Genomic DNA, 20,001 nt, shown 5'->3' with positions numbered 1-20,001 from the left:
ACTGTGAGCTATAATAAAACCATTCCTCCTTTAACTTTGGGTATTGGATAGTTTGTCTCAGCAATCAGAAAAGTAACTAAGACAGCATGTTTATTCAGTATGGCCACTCATTCTTCCTTATACTTGTTTCAAATTAAAGAATTTTAAATACACGTACATTTTGACTATTTTTCAAAGTAAGCATAACTGCATTTAAACAGTTTCTCTGGATTTGAACCTCCAGATTTAGGTATAAAAGCATAGGGCAATTTGTTTCTGTGTCTTGATATATTTGACTCTTATTGGACTAGAATCAAAAGATTCTGCATGCCATACAAATTTTTTAAAACTAGTATTTTATTTCCGTATTTTGAAGTTACACCTCAAAACTATAAATAGCTTGTGTACTTTATGCCTCTAATATCACCATGCCTTGGCTGATATGGTGTTCACTGATTAAAGGACTATATAACTTCAAATTAATATTTCTGATCAGCATGAAACCACTATGGTAATAAATTTAGTTGCTATAATTAAATCCAAATAAATCTGACATTTTAATTAATTTGTACAACCTTAAATTGGGTAAACTTTTTGCCAAAAATATTTCTGAAAGAATTAAAAAAAACAAAAAACTAAACATCATAGATACAGTAGGTCACCAGTAATGTGAGGACTACTGTATGAAAACATCTGAAGTCAACAGTGTTTGAGAAATTAAAATAAAATAAAAAGAACACTTTTGCATTAAAAATTTAACATTGCTTACCTTTCTAGATGGTGGGCCATGAGTTTTACTGACTCTGCTGCTAGGGATCCCTCAGCTCTTACCAAGTAAACAATGCTTCTTAAGTTTCCATCTAATATTCCTGGAGAAAAGAAAGGCAGGAAAGAATGATTTATCCTGTGGAAGCTGAAGAAATAATCTGGTACAGTTCAACTCCATTATGAAATTTTGAAAAATTTATTTTTATTTAAAAGATATACTTGTGCTCACTTCAGCTGCACATATACTAAAAGATAAACTTGACTTTTGCCTTTCATTCTATATTATCTAACACAAAATTTAAAATCTCTGGGTTAGGGATGTAGCTCAGTAGTATTTGCTTTATATGTGTGAGGTCCTGGGTTTACTCTCTAGTGGATCTAAAGAAACAAGTTCCTCCAAAATATTCAATAGTCTAAAATGATGTATATCTTGTTGCCTCTCATAACTCTTGGAGATTATAAACTATTAAAGGTGTAAGACTTTTATGGGTAAAAGTAGGGAAATGAAATATGGTAAAGGAAAAAAAGGAGAAAAAATATTTTAAATCATAATAAGCCTGAAGGGGAAAGAAATTATAGATAACAAATGAAATGGTAGTACTAAATCTAAACATCAAAATTCTTTGGAGCATTATCTCATCATTATCTCTACATTGCATGTGTAAATCATAAGCCACAAGGGCCAGGTATAGCTGATGTTTGAAGTGGCAGTAATACCAGTCAGTCTTACTGTTTGATCAAACAGCAAGAGAAGAAAGGATAGGAGCAATAGCCTCCCTTTAGGGAAACTTTTCAGGAATCACATAGGAAACTTCCATTCACATCCCATGTGGTAGAATTACATGGTCAAAGCTAGCAGGGACACCAAGAAACATTTCACTACACAGTACACCTAAAAACTGCAGTTCCTATCTGGGTGTGGTGGGACATGCCTATAACCCCACACTCAGGAGGCTGAGGCAGGGGCATCACCACAAGTTTGAGGCCAGCCTGGCCTACATTAGTGAGTTCAAGGCCAGCCTGAGACCCAAAAGAGAATTCTGCAGTTCCTATCAATAAGACAAAAGGAAATGTACAGTCACAGAGAACTAGTTGTTTCTGTCACACTCATTTCATTCTAAAATGCAAGATGGCTGGCTACTTCACAGTCTACTGAACTGATCTTTCAAAAGTAGGTCTTGGGGCCGGGGCTTTAGCTATCTAGCTCAGTGGTTGCCTTGATGTGAGTTCAATCCCTGGTACCGCCCCATCCCAAAAGCAGGCCTTGCTATTGGCAGATAAAAGACCAACTTTTATAAAGTTTTCCCTAAATATCCAAGGCTAATCTGTAGATGACAGGAAGAAGAGAAAAATCTGAATACCAGAACAATGGAAGAGCACAGAAACGATCTGAATCGCTGTAGTTTGGGAGCATAAATTCACACAAACAGCCCACAAATACTCAGAAAGGACCACACAGCCCTATGTGAGATTAGGTAAGAACTCTGTAGACAAAGTTCAGCTATCAACTGTATTAGGAAAATATAATGATCGGAGAAGCACGATGTTCAACAGGAAAGTAGACCTTCCTCTACTATTATCTCAAGACTGAGCTCTCATTATTAGGTCATGTAAAAACTTAGGAGAACTCCCTACTACAGACTGTTGGGAAAAAGGGAACTTATTTAACATTTTTAACGTTTAAAACTTTGATGTGGATACCAAAACCTAGAAAGACTCTTCCTTTCAAAACTTGCAAAAAATTTTTGTTTTAAATACAAACTGTTCCTTACAGGAAATAGGATGCAAACAGGAAATTCAGCTGTATAAAATGTAAACTGGGGACTATAAATGCAGTAGCAATTCAAGGGACAAATGGCTCTCTGAGATAATGTAAATGTTCATGTATTCTAGGTAGAGATGAATTTCTGTAAATTGCCTCTTTCAGAAGTATGTTTATTTCGTAAGTACAGCTTTATGTTTCCCCATTTGTAAAGAGATTTGTGTTCTTACTTCAACAGCTGCTCAAAATGATCAGGAACTAACACCCTAAAAAATAGTAAGACTGGTATTACTGCCACTTAAAACATCAGCTATACCTGGCCCTTGTGGCTTATGATTTACACATGAAATGTAGAAATAATGATGGACTTTGAAAAATATTAAAACTTTTAATTTTACTTGAAAGGCACATATTATGGTTTAGAGCTAAAATGTCCCCCAAAAGTCTCATGTTCACAAGTGAGGCCTGGTCATAGGGATGGGTCACTGAGGGTAAAACCATGAAGAGTGTACCTTGACCTCCTTTTGGGACTACCCTTCTCTCAGCTTCCTGCCTGCCATGTGGTTAACAGTTTTTCTCCATGTGCTCTTTGACCATGAGGCTTCTGTCTTGGAGTCTGCCTACTCTAGACTGAACCTACTGGAATTGTGAGCCAAAATAAACCTCTACTCCTTTAAGTTGCAAGTGATGGGTATTTTGTCCCAGCAACAGGAAAGCTAATATAGAAAACTGGGGTGAAAGTATCTGAATGTGGAACTTGTCTATGGAAGAGTTAGGAAAAGTTTGGAGAACTAGGTTAGAGAAGAAAATATTGATAGGAACGTGGACAGTAAAGGCAGGCTCATGAGGTTTTAGATGGGAATGAGTACTGTACTGGAAACTGTATTAGAGAATTATGCTTCTTTCATTCTAGCAAAGAATCTGTCTATATTTTGTATGTATCCCAAGAGTGTATACGGCTGAATTTAAAGGTAGTATACTAATTGAACTGGCAGAAGAAATTTCAAGACAGCCCAGTGTTCAGGGTGTGGCAAGGATACTGCTGGCTGCTTTCAGCGAGATTTACAGTGAGAATCAGGAGTCGGCAGAGTTATGATTTGAAAAATTTGCCATTTTGTCAGAATGGATGCACATGTAAAGTTGGGCGAGAGCACAGTTGCTGAAAAGACTAGTATATTAAAAAAAAAAAAGTACTTTGCATAAGAACAACAGAAAAGGTGGTCTGAAGGCATCTCAGGAATAGACCAGATCCCAATCTTTAAGGATCCAAGAGAATAAAAGGGCATACATCTTAACACCAGAAAAGAGCCCAAGGGAGCCTAGCTCATTCAGGGCTGCCTAAGGAAGTATTTCCCAGAGGTTAGCTATCCAGGCACTTAGAGGTTCCTGCAGCCATAGTCCAACAGAGGTCAGTTACTGCTCCCACTGGCAGCAGACCTAGGCATAATCCATGCAGTGCTTCTTTTAGGTATGTAAAAGGCAAAAATTGTAGGGTCACAGAGGACCTTCACCTAGAATTCAGAAGGCCTGTAAACCCATGCAGTGTGGCCTTGAGAAGGAAGTGTATAAAGCTGTGAGTGAAGTAGAAAGTACAGTGGAGACCCCAGGAAGCTGAAGATGTCAGGAACGTGAAACATCTAAGAAAAGCTGCAGGTAGCAAGCAGAGATGGCACAAGGAAGAGGTCACGTGGGCTGTAACCAGCAAGATCATAGAGGCCTAAGTCCTTTGAAGGTTGTACCTCATCACAACCTGTACTAGGTGTTGGACATGGATTTAATATTTATCCTGCTGAGTTTTGGTCTAATTTTTGTCAGTTCTCCTATTCTTCCAGTTTGAAAGGGCAATGTTTACCCTGTGCCATTTTATAATGGAAGTGTTTAACTTTCTGACTTTTACAGGGGGTCACAGCTTAGAGGTTGTCTTAGGTCTCAGAAAGACTGGACTCAGACTTTTCAGCAATACTGGAACTGTTAAGATGACTACAGTCTCAGAATATTATGGTTTAGATGAAAATGTCCCCCAAAAGTCTCATATTTGGAGATGAGGCCTGGCCAGAGGGTCACTGGAAGTGAAATCTGCAAAGGTGTATTCTTATCCCCAGTTCCTCTCCTTTCTCTGCTTCCCAGACACCATACAGTGAAAAGCTTTCTTCCACCATTTCCTTGCAACATTCTGTTTCTGCCTTGGAGGCTCCCAATCATGAACTGAACCTCGATGGAAAACAGGTCAAATAAACCTCTCCTCTAAATTGTGGGTACTGTGTCTTTTGTCCAGGGTCAGGAAAATAGCTAATACATCACAGATGTAAGGTATCTCTACCACCATTATAGATTTACTTCTTATATTTGATATAACTAGTCTGCAGGTATAAACACTGCTCACTCTGTACTGAAAGGTATAATAAACACTGCTAATGATGAGTATCCTGGTAAAAGCTAAATACTGTACCAGGAAACAGGGCCCAAAAGATACCCATTAATGTTAGAAATAATTAATCCTTTCTTGGGAATGACCTCAGAAAAGTTTAGTATACTCAAGAGCAATCCTGGATAGGAGAGACAAGTTGACTTCTGTCCTTATGACTGTGTAAGAGCAAGGCAGGTATGGGAGAGTGTTACAAAATGGCAGCATTCAAATGGAGATATGTATTACTAAAGGTACAAAAAGGCTTTCCAAGGGATACCTACACATCCAAATCTTCAACTTTCCTTTGTCCATTTTCCTAAAAATGATCTATCTACTTTCCCTGAGTCTTCATTCTCACATATTTCAAACAAAACAACCAAAATACAATAAAAACCAAATACAGTCTCAACCATCCCCAAACCCGTTTGAATGCATTGTCCCAGGTTCTATAAACTTTCATGCAACCAATGGATAACTTAAAATGTCTTAAAGCCTCCATTAATTAAAACATCATTAACCTTCAGCTTCATGTCTATTTTTATATTTTTGCTAAAGGCAAAATATGGTTTTAGCAATAGAATCTGTTCTGTGTTTAGGGATACTCTAAATTCAGATATACAATGTGATAAGAAAAATAGCAATTTTTATTTTTTATTTGGCATTGGGATTGAACTCAGGACCTTCTGCTTGTGAGGCATGCACGGTGCCACTGAGCTAAATCCCCGGCCGCAACAATTTTTATTTAATGACTGCTTCTTCCATTGTTGAAGTACTATCTAAAAATGCATTGTTCTGAGGGAATACCATAAAAATAAATTTAAATTTTTTTTGACAAGTTAAACTTGTATTTGTTACAAAGAGCATAACAAAATTTCAATAAAATATATTAATACAGAATACAATGGATTCAATAAAATTACGTTGAAGGAATAGAGTTTCAGTTTTAACTAGGAATAATGAAAATTTCCAGCTGTTAAAGGTGAGTTAATTCAAGGTTGTTTCTAAAGCCAGTGACACTATCAAATCACTATGGTATTTGATACTTACAACAGTGTGGTGTTATCTAGAAATACTTTTCAAATATTTAAATTTTGGGAATCAACTTGGGAATGTCCAAGACTACAGTTTATCAAACTTGTTTGCAGGATAAGATAATTCTCCCTCCTTTCAAAGATGTGCATGCTCTAATTCCTGAAATGTGTGTATTGGATTCATTATATAACAAAAGGAATTTTGCATGTGTAAAAATATTACAGATCCTAAAATAAGGAGAATATTCTAGGTTAATACTAGTGGGTCCAGAGCAAATTTTCATCTGGAATCAGAGAGATTCAGCCAGAAAAAGAACTCAGACAAGTCAGAAGCATCAAAGGGACCTGATATGCCATTACTAGAGATGGGCACCTAGAAAGCATTTCACCTTCTAGAAGAGTAACCCTTGGCTAACAGTGTGCAAGCAAAGATGGATGGCAATCCTACAACTTCAAGGAACCAAACGAAGCCAACAACCTGAATGAACCTGAAAGTGGATTCTTCCCTAGAGACTACAAAAAGGAACACAACACAGTCAACACATTGATTTTGGCTTTGTTGAGAGACTCATTACAGTATGAAATTCTGATATTTGTGACAACATAAATGGAACTACAGATCATTAAGTGAAGTGTTAATGAGTAAGGCAGAGAAAGACAAGTACTGCATGTGGAATTAAAAAAGAAAAGAAAACAATTTTTTTTAATGAAATGTGCTGAATGTCTATAATTTTGTTCAGATGACTGCAGAACCTGGAAAAGCTGTTGCTGCTACTGATGCTTAACATACTGCTATTATTGGTCTTTTTATATAAATAGAAATATATATATAATTTGAATTTTTGGAAACTTTAATGGTGCTGTCAACTTTGGAAAAAGTTATCCCAATTTACTGTGTTGAGTTGGCATTGTACAGAAATGGACAAGCCATATTGGTCTAGAAATGTTAATTTTTTTATTTTTATTTTTTTCCATTTGTACAGGGGTAACGCACTGTATTAAATATGTAAGGTCATATCTACATGGGTTTGATTACAGAAACTAATATTCTCTAAATAATGAAAAAAAGAATAAGATAAGACTACAAGAGCAAGAAGCAATTTAAATATGTTCAGGGACCATTTTCATCTTCAGAATTAAGGATTATTTTAATCTTACATCATTGCCTTTTTTCTTTTATTTTCCTTTTTAGTTTTATTTTAGGATTCCTTATTTTTAATGTTCATACAGAGATTTCTTTAACTGAAATACCGATTAGTTTCTCTGGTGTGAAAAACTATAATAGTACACAGGATCCTAATGAGATAATTAATAATGTGAAATAGGAAGTAAAGGGCTAAAGGTGTAGGGAAAGTGGGAAGGGTTGGGGAAAGGTAATAAGGGAGAGGAAAAAAATATGAGAAATTGTGTTTGTAAATGGAGAGGGGAGGAGAGGGTGAAGGGAGGGCAGGGACAAGGGGAAAAAATGAGAATCAAGACCTATTATGTAAAGGTACAGGATCCCAATAATGAATGTAACTGAATTGTATACCTAGACTGTACCAATAAACTCAATAAAAAGAAAAAAAAGAAAACAAACAAACAAACAAACAAACAAAACAAACCTCATACAAGATTAGAATGGTGAGTATCAGAGGCTGGAAAGGATAAAGAGGAGCAAAGGATAGGAAAACACTGATCAATGGGTACCAAGTCACAGTTAGATAGCAGTAAGTTCTAATATGCTATTGCACAGTAGGAAGAGTGCAGGTAACAATTATATATGGCACATTTCTAAAAGCTAGAAGAAATTATTTTGAATGTTTCCACCATAAAGAAATAACATGCTTGAGGAGACAAGTTATACTGAAACTAATTTAAACATTAACTCTATAAACATCACATAATAGCCCATTTTTACATACCCCCCCAAAAAACATATATATATATATTTTTTTTGTACCGGGAATTGAACTTTAGTTCTCGCACTTGTGAGGCAGGTGCCACAACCACTGAGCTAAATCCCCAGCCTCTATTATGTACCATTTTTGTTTTTACGTATCAGAAAAAACCTATGTAAAGGACCCAGCTGAGCACAACTGGACAAAAATGTGAGATAGTAAGTTTGTGTTAAGATGTTACATATGTAATTTGTGAGATAGGAATAGAAAATTCTTATAGTGAACAAAAATTTTAAGTTATCAGGAGGATGGATGTGTAACTCCAAGACTTCAAGGGCAGCGGTACCTTATAATTCTGGAGTTTGAAAACCTGTAGCTACAACCTAGTAACACTTCATTCCCTGAAGGTTAAAGCACCTTCAATTTTCTGTATTAGGGAAAAATAAGTAATATTTCACTATGACCTTCAATTATAAATAATATGTACTTCAGGGTTGTCAAAAATGAATGAAATTATATATATTAAATATAGTATAGTATATGAAAATCAAATAATGTATATTAAGGTTTAGTACATTTACTTTGACTTTAACAAATTTATATTTTCCCAATGCTTAACAACAAATCTTACTATCTTCTTTTCTTTTTTCATCAAGTTTACTGGTACTTTTAGGTATACAGTACAGTTACAATCATCATTGGGATCTTGTACCTTTACATGATTTTTTTTTTTTGGTACCGGAAATCAAATTTGGGACCTTGCGCTTGTGAAGCAGGTGGAGGAACCACTGAGCTCAATCCCTGGCCTACATGATGTATCTTGGTTCTTATTTTTTCCCCATACCTCCCTTTACCCCCTCCACCCTTTCCTATTCACAAAGACTTTGTTTCTATTTTTTCCTTTTCTCATCTTACTACCTTCTTTATTTTTTAAAATGCCAGAAAGCAAACTAGATATTTAACATTAAAATCATCTGTGAAGGGCAGGGGATTTAGCTCAGTGGTTCGGTGGCCTGCCTTGCAAGCGCAAGGACCCGAGTTCAATCCCCGGTACCAAAAAAAAAAAAAAAAAAAAAAAAAAAAATCATCTGTGAAAATTAAATTAACACTCAGCACGTATGGATAGTAGTATCCACAAGTTTACTGGACATGTAACAGTTCATTGATGTAGGGAAATATAACTCCTCAGAAATGGAAAAAAAAAAACCAAACAAAAACCCAAAAACAAACAACCAGGCTCAAATTTAATGAAGGAATCAGCAATTTCAATTTTTTTCCCACTCAGTACACGTGACAGATGTCTTTCACACACATCACAATTGCTAACAGTATACTAGCTTTTTTTATAAGAGTATACTAGCTTTGATGAAATTCCTCAAAGTTGATGAGGCCCATAAAGAGCATGACAGATTTCTTGAATGCATTATGAGGATATGAACACTGAAATCAGCTCAGTATCTCAAAAATATTCTTTAATAAAAATATCAATGATTTAATTCTCAATGTAAACATTTTTTAAAATGAATCTTGATTTTCCCCAGACCTCTAATTGCTGAGTAATGTAAGGTAAGCAAGTTCTAGTTTTATACTTTAAAATTATGACTTATGAAAAGTGGTAGTGCAAGTTTCTAGTAGTCAATTTAGTAATTTGGTATATGTGATACTATGTACACAGATTTTAGATTTAGTAATGCATTATATGTGATATAATGTACACAGCATCATTTTTGCTTAAGTAGATGATAAAATGCTCTTTTCTTCTAAAAACTTGTTTTTGTAAAAGTAAAATGACAATAAAAATGAAATACTTAGGAATTAACCATGGAAGTGAAAAACCTCTATAATGAAAACTATAGTAATCTGAAAAAGGAGATCGAAGAGAATATCAGAAAATGGAAAGGTATCACTTGTTTCTGGATAGGCAGAACCAATATTGTTAAAATGGCTACAGTTACAGAACTGTTACATAGATTGAATGGAGTCCCAATCAAAATACCAGTAATATTTCTTACAGAACTGGAGAAAACAATCCTGAAATTCATATAGAACCAGAAGAGACCATGAATAACAAAAGCAATTCTGGCTAACAAGGGCAAGGTAGGGGCATCATACTCCTGGACCTCAAGTTATCTTATGAAGCTATAAAGATTAAAAACAGCATGGTATTGCCAAAACAAAACAAAAACAAACAAAACAGACTTGCAGATCAATAGAACAGAATAGAAGATACAGAAACAACTCCAGGTACACTTAATTATGCTTTCTTTAACAAGGGGGCCAAATCTCACTGGAAGAAAGATAGCCTCTTTTAACAAAAGGTGCTGAGAAAAGTGGCCATCCATATGCCAAAAGTTGAACTTAAGCTCAGATCTCTCACCATACAATGAACTAAAATCAAAATGGATCAAAGATCTCAATATTGGAACAGAAACAATCTACTAGAAGACAAAATTGGTAAATAAAACTCTTGAAGACAACAGTGTAGACAAAGACTCTGAATAAAACCCCCCAACAAATGGGATCACACTAAATTAAAAAGCTTTTGCACAGCAAAGGAAACCACCAACAAAGTAAAGACACAACCTACAGAATGGGAAAAAGAGTTTGCTAGGTAATCCTCAGACAAAGGACTAACATCTAGAGTCTATAAAGAACTCAAAAAAATCAAGACTTCCCAACAAAGTGAAGAGACAACTACAGAATGGGAAAAAGAGTTTGCTAACTAATCCTCAGATGAAGGACTAACATCTAGAATCTATAAAGAACTAAAAAAAAATCAAGACTCCCCAAATATAAAAAGCCAGTCAAAAAATGAGCATCTGAAAGGAACAGACACTTCTCAAATGAAAAAATACAACTGGCCAATAAATACATGGAAAAAATGTTCAATAACACTGGCCATTCAAGAAATCTAAATTAAAACGTTAAAATTCCTTCTCACCCCAGAAAGAATGGCTACCATCAACAAATCAACAAACAAATGCTGGTGAGGCTGTGGGAAGAAAGGTACATTTCTTTATTACTGGTGGGAGTATAAACAGAAATAACCAGTGTGGAAATCAGTACGGAGATTCCTCAAATAACTAAAAATAGAAATTCCAATTGACCTAGGTATTCTCTTTTTAGGTTCTTCCCAAAAGAGTTAAAAACATACTACCACAGTGATGTATGTATACCCATGTTTATAGCAGCACAATTCATAATAACTAAATCTTAGAAATAGTTTATATTGGTCATCAAGAGATGAATGGATAAAGAAAATGTGGTATTTAGCTGGGGATCTAGCTCAGTGGTTCTGCTGCCTGCCTCACAAAGGCAAGGCCCAGAGTTCGATCCCCAGGTACCAAAACAATCAAACAAACAAACAAACAAAATGTGGTATTTATAAACAATGGAATAGTACTCTGCAGTAATGACAGATAAGCTAGAGGCATGCGCAGGAAAATGGATGTATTGAGACCACAATGCTAAGACACACAAGCTTGAACACCACATGGTTTCCCTTACATGAAAAAATTAATATATAACATATGAAATAAAAGACATAAGAAAGAGGTGAGAGGGAAAAAAAGTATGTATTCTAGGTATGTTTTTGCTGTTGGTTTCCAGTTTCGCTCCATTTCTTTGGGTATATTGAGGTCTTTATTGTTCCTATGAGCATGGTCTAGCTTGAATTAAAAAAAAAAAATCTCAGAACAGAAAAATCTATAAAGATAGAGGGTAGCTCAGTGGTTGCCCAGATTTAGTAGGCAGGGTTTGGAAGAAGACAGCTATGTCATGTGCTTTGCTTTGGGATAACAAAAGTGATCTAAATTTGATTGTGGTCATGGTTGTACAACTCTATCGATACGCTAAAATCTACTGAATCATACACATTAAGTTTGTCAATTGTATAGTATTCAGACTTTATTTCAATAAAGTTGTTTTAAAAAAAAATCTCACCAAGAATTATAATAATTCATAGTAGTCACCATTACTGAGTATATCAATAAAAAGTCCTATTACAAACATGGGCACAAATGAGACAAAGTACAGATAATATATGATTATAATTAAAACACTGGTGAACTCTTTCCCAATACATTAAAGTCCAAAAAAATTAAAATGACATTATAGAAGACACTCTCAAACCAATATTCGTATTTCAATAATCATTAAAACCTATCTTACAAACAACAAAAGATTTCAGTGACTCTCAGCACTCAGTTGGGAATTCATGATGTAGTAATATGAGTTGAATAATTAGTAAGGACTTCAAAAGAACAAACACTGGAACTGTGGTATTTTAATTTAATCATAATTTCTTCTATTAGCAAGTTGAAAAAATAGGTCTCACTAGAATGTTTATGGTTGTAGAAAGATAACTAGATTTTATGGAAACTATAGAATTGCAATTTTATCTTCTCAAAATATGGATATTCTGTATTACATGAAACTGATGAAAAAATCTGATTTAGGGAAAAGGGTTGTATATAGAACAAAAAAAAACTTACAAAGATTTATGAAAATTCTAAGGTAGCAAATTTTGCCACAAATTATATGTTCCTACAGAAAACCCAACTTTGATGTCAAAGCTACCAAATAGATGGTTGCTGCACTGTCTCTAAGCTTCAGCATGATCATGCCTTTAGGCATGCTAGATTATTACTTTTGAGTGATCTTCAACAATAATAATTTCCACATCATATACAGAATATTCATTAAGTTCTTGACAGTTTTAAGCACTGCATATACATTACTTGAATGCTTAAAACAAAGCCATGAGTTAAGTATTATTTTCCTTATAGGAACCTGAATCACTGAAAGAACATGTAATTTGCCTGACATCATATGGCTTAAAAGTGATAGATTCATGACAATTTGGCTCCCAATAACTTTCCTAATACACTGATTTCATATTTATTATGTGTCAGAAAAAGATATTACAGAAAAATAAGTAAAATTTGGCTATTAACACACACATTCTTTATTTGAAGAGTTACCTATATGTAAAGCATTTGCAATTATGAATCTTGATAATTCAAAATTACAAATTCACAAAACAAATTCTATAAAATCTATAGTTCAGAGAGTAGCCCATAAAATATATCCAATGTGCAAGCTATGTAAAACTATACAAAATTTAAGGATTGGGCTGGGGATTTAGCCCACCTGCCTTGCAAGTGCAAGGACCCTGGTTCAATCCCTGGTACCAATAAATAAAATAAAAATTTAAGGATTACTATTACTAGCCTGAAGTTTCAGTAAACTTTAAGAAAAAAAAGTAAAATGGTAAAATAAAAAACACACAATATCTATACTGTTCCTTGTTATAAAAATTACAAAATTACAGTTAAGTAAATAATTTTAAAACAATTAAATACAACTTATTCCCATTAATAATTCCCAATTAAGTAATCATATTACATCAATAATCACAACTCCAAAATTTACCAAAAATAGGCAGTGTAAACTTGCTCAGCTCCTTTCAATAGAGAAGCAATAATTTGTACAAACATTTATCTCCTTTGATCAGAAATCCCATTTAAGATTAGTATCCTACAGAAACAATTCAAAAGAACAAAAGCATAATATGCATAAAGATTCAATGTTAAAATAGACAACATTTAAAAAATTTTCCTTTTTGGCACTTAAAATTGAGGAAATTTAAAAAGTGATTTGGTAAGCTCACATAACTGAAATATCATCAAACTTATAGAACAGGAAAATACAATGCTAGACAAGTAAAATAAAAATTTTGTTATAAATTCTATAAAAGCAATAGTGAATATGCACAAATAAGGAAACAAATATAATGAAAACAATTACTTGTTAGTATGGCGAAACTGGAGTTTTTTGTACCACGGATTGAATTCAGAACCTTGCGTATGCAAGGCAGGTGGCGGCACCACTGAGTTAAATCCCCAAATGGAGTTGTTTTTTAACAAGTGTTCAGTAAATAAGAGAACAATCTAGCCTAAACAGTAAAATTTTAAAAATATAAAGCTATAAAATTAGAAAAACAAAGTTATAAAATTAGAATGTGAAAGTTTAGGTTCCATTAGGAAAACTAAAAAGACTGAAATACTTAAAAATTTAAGATTATAGATGAAGGTAACCATATACTACCAAAATAATCAAAGTCCATTTGGCATTTTGTCTGCTTTTGATTTTTTTTTTTTTTTTTTTTTTTAACAGGCCAGCCTTAAATGCACTATGCAACCCAGGCTGGCCTCGAACTCAGTGATCCTCTGCCTCTGACTCCCATAGTGTTTTGTTATTTATAATTATTTTGTAATTGTTCCAATCTTGTTGCAACTTTGTAGTAAGTCACCATTGCATTCCAGGTGTTTATTCCTTGGGTATTAAGGCCAAAAAACTCCAAACAAAGCAGACACACACACAAACACACACACACACACACACACACACACACACACACACACACGGTTGAAAAGGAATATCTTTGCTAAGACACAGAATGCAGGCTGAGGGGAATAGCCTCAAAAGCATTTTTTTTCCTTCTTGATAAAAAACAAAAAGTCACTACTATTGCCAAAATGCCAAGAAGAAAACAAGCATCACTAAATCTACTTTAAAATGAAAATGAATGTAGCAGTTGAAAGTTGTAAACAAAAACAAGTCATATAATATGCATGTATTATAATTATATATTTAATATATTTATAATATAAAATAATTATAATTATTGATGGCCTTAAAGATTCATAAACTACCTTCAGTTTTACACAATTATACCTTACTATAACTTTTAACATTGAGAACTAGAACAAAGGAAATGAAATGTTTTGTGATGTTTTTCCCATAGATATAAATACATGACTACTACCACTACTTCTTCACTATTAAAAATTACATTCTTAGACAAGCGCTTTTCCTCAAGAATAGGTATGAGCTTAAGATAAACACAGAAATTTTAAATTAAGCTACTGACTATAACAATGAAAAGTGGTTTCTTCTAGGATACATTTTAATATACAGAATAGTATAATAAGTTCTATATTAATTTTTAAAAGTCAGTTGAATATGAAATTATTTATTTATGAATGAATGAATAATACTGAGGACTGAACCCCGGAGTGCTGAGCTACATACCCAGCCCTTTAAGTTTTTGACAGAGGGTCTTGCTAAATTGCCCAAGCTGGTTTCAAACTTAAGATCCTCCTGCCCTATTCTTTAAAGTAGCTGGGGTCACCTAACCTATTCACTGGGTTTTAAACAAGGGAGATTCTGGTAAAAACTTGGTCTTAAATCAACTAAAGATATTTCAGTAACAACAAAGATAAATATCAGTTTATACACATATTGCATATTAGAAGAGCTTGAGGACAAAATGAATGGAAACACCATGTTGTGGTGAGACTGTGCACCTGACTTAGAAATTTACTAGTAGATGACATACGAATCATTAAAGATAAGATTTTCAAAAACAATGAGGTAGAAAAAACTTAGCTGCTATCTGAAGACTTAGTGCTAGTTCTATACAGCAGATGTTTGGACAGAGTTATCACTTTTAAATACACATACAGCTTCCAAATCCTGAATACCAATAAAACACATCCCCTTCCACAGAATAACGAGCCAAATACAAAATAAACATTTTAATAAGGTATTCTATTTAAAAAAATTTTTTGTGGTACTGAGGATTGAACCCAAGATCTTTGCATTGAACTACATCCTCAGCTCTCAACCTCTTTTATCTCAAGACAAGGTCTCACTAAGTTGCCCTGGCTTATCCCTCTGCCTCAGATTCCCAGAGTGCAGGGGATTACAAGAATGTGCTACCACTCTGCTAAAAAGGTACATATTTTAAAAAGGACCACCAGGAGTGCAATCATATGTACAGAAGGTATTACATACCTTAAAACACACTGACAAAAAGTCCCAAAAAGTTCCTTCCTGACAAAACACAAAACACTTAAGTTCTAAATTACTGCAACATTTTAAAATAATTTTTAACAACTTAATGACAGTAGCACCCTCAAAGCAAGATTAAAGATGTCTCAGGAAGTAGCATCCACATTACTTGGAAATCTGGAAGATTCTTAGGAATTTTCAGAAAAATTAAAATGCTTTACTAGTAATTAAAAGATCCATGAAATATCTTAATTCTTGACCTGCAGATGGTATCATTTTTAAACATACTTTACCAAAGATGTTTTTATAGTTCTGAAAAAGAGCTGAAATGAAACAAATTTAAATACAAAATAAAATGGCTAGCTGGGCATGGTGGTGTATGTCTAATCCTAACACAGAGAGGCTGAGGCAGGAGGATCTAGAGTTCAAGACCAGCCTGGGCTACATGTTGAGAACTTGTCTCAAATCCTACTCTACCCCAACTGCTATTGTTTGTATGTTAGGGCACTTACTCCTGTAATGTTAGCTTTTTAACAAACTTTATAAAAATGCAGTCTTACCTTCATAATCTTGGTACAACAGATCAAGTCTATCTGGCTACACAAAAGTAACAGTGGTTAAGAATTTCTTCAAATAGTACCAAAAGTAAATTCAGAGGAATAGTTAATAATCTGTTCTGATTTCAAATATGTACATTACATGTATATGCTTGTAGCTGTCTCAATTTATAATCCTGAAGAAATCAGAACTGAAACAATGTACTTTACGGATTAGTCAAGAGGCCCAAGGTGAATCAAAAATAATCCCTTTTACTCCATCATAATCAGGTAGTTTAGCTCGTGGCCTTGACAGTTTTAAGACTCCCCATTAGGGAAAGACAATTTTATGCTACCTAGGGGCACAAAAATAGTCCCCAGTTCCTCCTCCTCCTAGGTTCAGTGCAAGGATCCAGCACAGAAAACACACACGTACACTCTCTCCCAGCCCTGCTCTCTAGGACACTGATAAAGGGCAGAAATTACCTCCCTACAGAAGCTCTGCAGTCCATTCAGGTTAAAAAAAAATTGGGGAAAAATACCAGAATCACTATGCACCCACATCTCAGCCCCGCCCCACCTAGAAGAAAAGTGGGGGTGGCGGGAGTATGAGGATGGCAGGACAGAAAGACCGAGACCTCTAGCTGCCACGTTCTCCATTATTCGTTCCATCAGGTTCCACCGAAGTCAGGGACCCTGACCCTATCTCCTGTCGTGCTTCCCAATCCCTCCTCCCAGCCATCATCACAAACACACGGTCTCCACCGCGGGAGTCCTAGGTGCTGGAAATCATTGTGGCCCCTTTCCTGCCCATCCAAGGACTGGGGTGGGGGACAGGGGTCGCCCCGAGTGCCGGGCGGATCGGACGTGCGCCCCGGAAACCTCTGAGGTGACTACAAGGGGTTTTGACAAATCGGAGGGAGGGGTCTAAGAGGGGCCGTTATTCCTTTTTCCTTTTCGTTAGGAATGCGCGCGAGAGGGAGGGGCCGGAACAACGGACGCGTTACCTAACGGTCCCGCCCGGCCGGTCAGGCTCCAGAGGCCAAGCAGCGCGCGCCCCTGAGGGGGCGGCACAACCACTATCGCCCGGAGGGCTCGGGACCTTGGCAAGAGCGCCCGAGGGGATGGGAAGCGGGGGGTGGGGACTACGGTGAAGCGGCGTCGCCATGTTAGCGCCTTCTTTCTCAGTATCCCTATGGTCTCCGTCCAGTGGCGCTCTCGCCATCCCTACTTACCTGTCCAGGTCACTAATTCATGATCCTCTCGGTCACCCGGGAGCCCCGAGCAGAGCCGTGTTTACAAACTAGCCCCAGAGGAAAAGGCTGAACCGCACTTTAAAGGCCACAGGCTCCCACAGGCTTCCGTCTTCTCTCGCGAGATCGGACTGACAAGCCTTCTCCCCGCCCCTCTCCCGGCATCCCCCTTTCTCCTCGCGCCCTTCCCATCCACACACGCCCCTTCTCGCCTCCTTCGGAGCGAGCGCCTCCGGGTCAGGTGATTCCGTCAGACTTCAAGCAGAGGGCGGGCCTTAGGAAGGCGGGGATTAAGAGGGCGGGCACTAAGGAACACTGGAGGGCTGATGATCGGATGAAAAGCCTGAAGGGCGGGAAGCAGTGCTGGAGGGGGCGGGCCCGGGCCGAAGGAGGCGGGTCTGGGTCTCCAGCGAGCCGCTGAAAGCCGAGATTGGCAGCCAGCTGGCGCCTGGGTGCTGGAGCAGGTAGAGGACGCGGGAGGGAGTTGGCGGGGAGGTGACGAAAGGTGAGCTCTGAGGAACTGCAAGGAGCTGCAGTGAAAGCAGGGAGCGACTTTCTAGCCCAGCTTCAAGAGTACGATATTTCCGTTGCTGTCACTTCCCGGCCCTCACTAGGGATGTGGGTGAGGTGTAGTCAGGCGCGCTCCTAAACCCTCCCTCTCGCTCTCCGGAAGCCAGAAAAGGGCGTTTCGGATAAGCTAAGGTTTGGACAAGGTGGGGTTCGACGGTAACTGCCCCACACAGACACACAGTACACACGCGACCCGGGAAAAGGAAGCCAAATCATTTCTGAATAGAAAAAGAAAAGCCTTTACTCTGCTTGCACCCCTCCCAATTTTACGAAGCTAAAACTGGAACTGAATTTTCATTTTTCTTTTTCCCAGCACCACGTAGTATGATATTAGCATGATTATGTTCGAAGGAATTTACCCAAAGCAAATGTGGTATCTTCCAGTACAGCACCGCAGTTTAAAATAATGCCATGACTTGTTTCTATGAGGAAATCTTCTATCATGGAGTGTTCTACAATATCGGTTTTCCTTTACTTATACATTAAACAATCTCAATATGGCATAGAAATAGACCTCTTCCCATAATACTATCCTGCTTAGGTTGTCTACAATGCAAAAAAAGGCCTGCCAAGTTTGAAAATAACATTTTTAAAACAAGGGGAAGGACGGTGCAAGAAGAAAGATTACTTAATTACTGTAACATGAGGACAGAAAGAGGCCACCTTCACAGCTCAACATTTAACACAAGGACCCTCCTAAAAATAAAGACAGGCAGAGCTGAAAATATTTCCATGTTAACTGTGGGGATATTGGGTGTTCAGTAATTGGCTCAAGATGAAAAATACATCAATGATTCTGTGAAAATTTGCATTAATTATTCAGAAAACTGAGGCAGGAGGATCTCCAGGAGTTTGAAATTAGCCTGGGCTACAAAATGAGTTTAAAGGACAGCCTGAGCTACCTTGTCTCAAAAAACCCATCAAATAAAAACCAAGTTTTTTTTCAGTGCCTTTGTTTTTCAATTTATTAAATGATGATATCTAGTCTATAATAAAATTAAGAATAAATATTCACATAAAACACTCTTCAAAGTGAAACTGAAATTGTTGGAAGATTGTGGGGAATACTATTTGAGAGTTAATGAACTTGAAATTCAATAATCATCTCTGGCATGAAAGTGAAATTGTAATGGCATTGGACCTTTTAATAGGTTTCTGGCCAGTATACATATACGTGTGCCAACTCAATCTTCTTTTAAAACCAATTTTAATTAATTGAGAACGCTGAAAGAAGCCAAATTAACACCGTTTAGTTCTTAAATTAAAATGGAAGTACCAGCCTATAAGAAACATTGCAGTAGTGTTAGTGTAGTGCAGCACTAATTATATCAAAACCTCAGCTGCTCAGACTACTGATGGTGAAAATGATACACAAGAACATGTAAATTGTTAAGCCCAGAAAACATTCAGTAAAATGTCTCTCCTTCCATCTAACAATATATAATGTGAGAAAAAACAATAAATATTAATGTACTTCAAAGGTACTTTGAGTCAATTAGAGAATTTTAAAAAACAATTACTTTTCATTCATATATATTAAAAAATATAATTTTTTTTCCAGTTTCAACTGACAGTACCATTTATATTAAAATCTTCTTTCCCAGTCCTACTTCTCCAGTCTGTTATCAAGTAGTCAATTACCTACACTATGCATTAGAGAAATGTTATTTTAAAATGTCTTTGAGTTATTTTAAAGATTAGTAATGTGAATAGTATTTTGATATGTTTTAAAATTTGGGTTTCAGTAACTTTTAAGGATAAGGCATGCCTCAAGTGAGAAAAAAAGCGATGGTGGGGAGGGGAACAGATGCAAACCATGTAAGTCTGTTTTTTAAGCATGTGCAGCCTCAAGAACATAGAGACACACTTTACATAACTAGTTCCATAACAGTTTCTTTACTATAGATTTTCTATAAATGGACCCCCTCTTCTCCCTACTGCTCTTTCCAGTAACATTT

At 36.2% G+C, this 20,001-nt stretch overlaps 1 protein-coding gene across 1 annotated transcript in view; it reads right to left on the bottom strand.

The window, feature by feature from the left end:
- Atf2 (activating transcription factor 2) overlaps positions 1-17,624 on the bottom strand; it is an 88,762-nt gene extending 71,138 nt beyond the window's left edge. The window contains 2 exon segments of the mRNA XM_033756322.1: positions 749-848; positions 17,456-17,624. The gene's annotated coding sequence lies outside the window, so the exon portion shown is untranslated.
- Between the last annotated feature and the right edge of the window lie 2,377 nt (positions 17,625-20,001).

The sequence above is a fragment of the Fukomys damarensis genome, unplaced genomic scaffold (assembly GCF_012274545.1).
Source record: "Fukomys damarensis isolate Sample0158 unplaced genomic scaffold, DMR_v1.0_HiC HiC_scaffold_26, whole genome shotgun sequence".
In the NCBI taxonomy this organism is placed as follows: domain Eukaryota; kingdom Metazoa; phylum Chordata; class Mammalia; order Rodentia; family Bathyergidae; genus Fukomys; species Fukomys damarensis.
The sequence above is the reverse complement of the archived record's forward strand: the minus strand, read 5'-3'. Positions and strand labels throughout refer to the sequence as shown.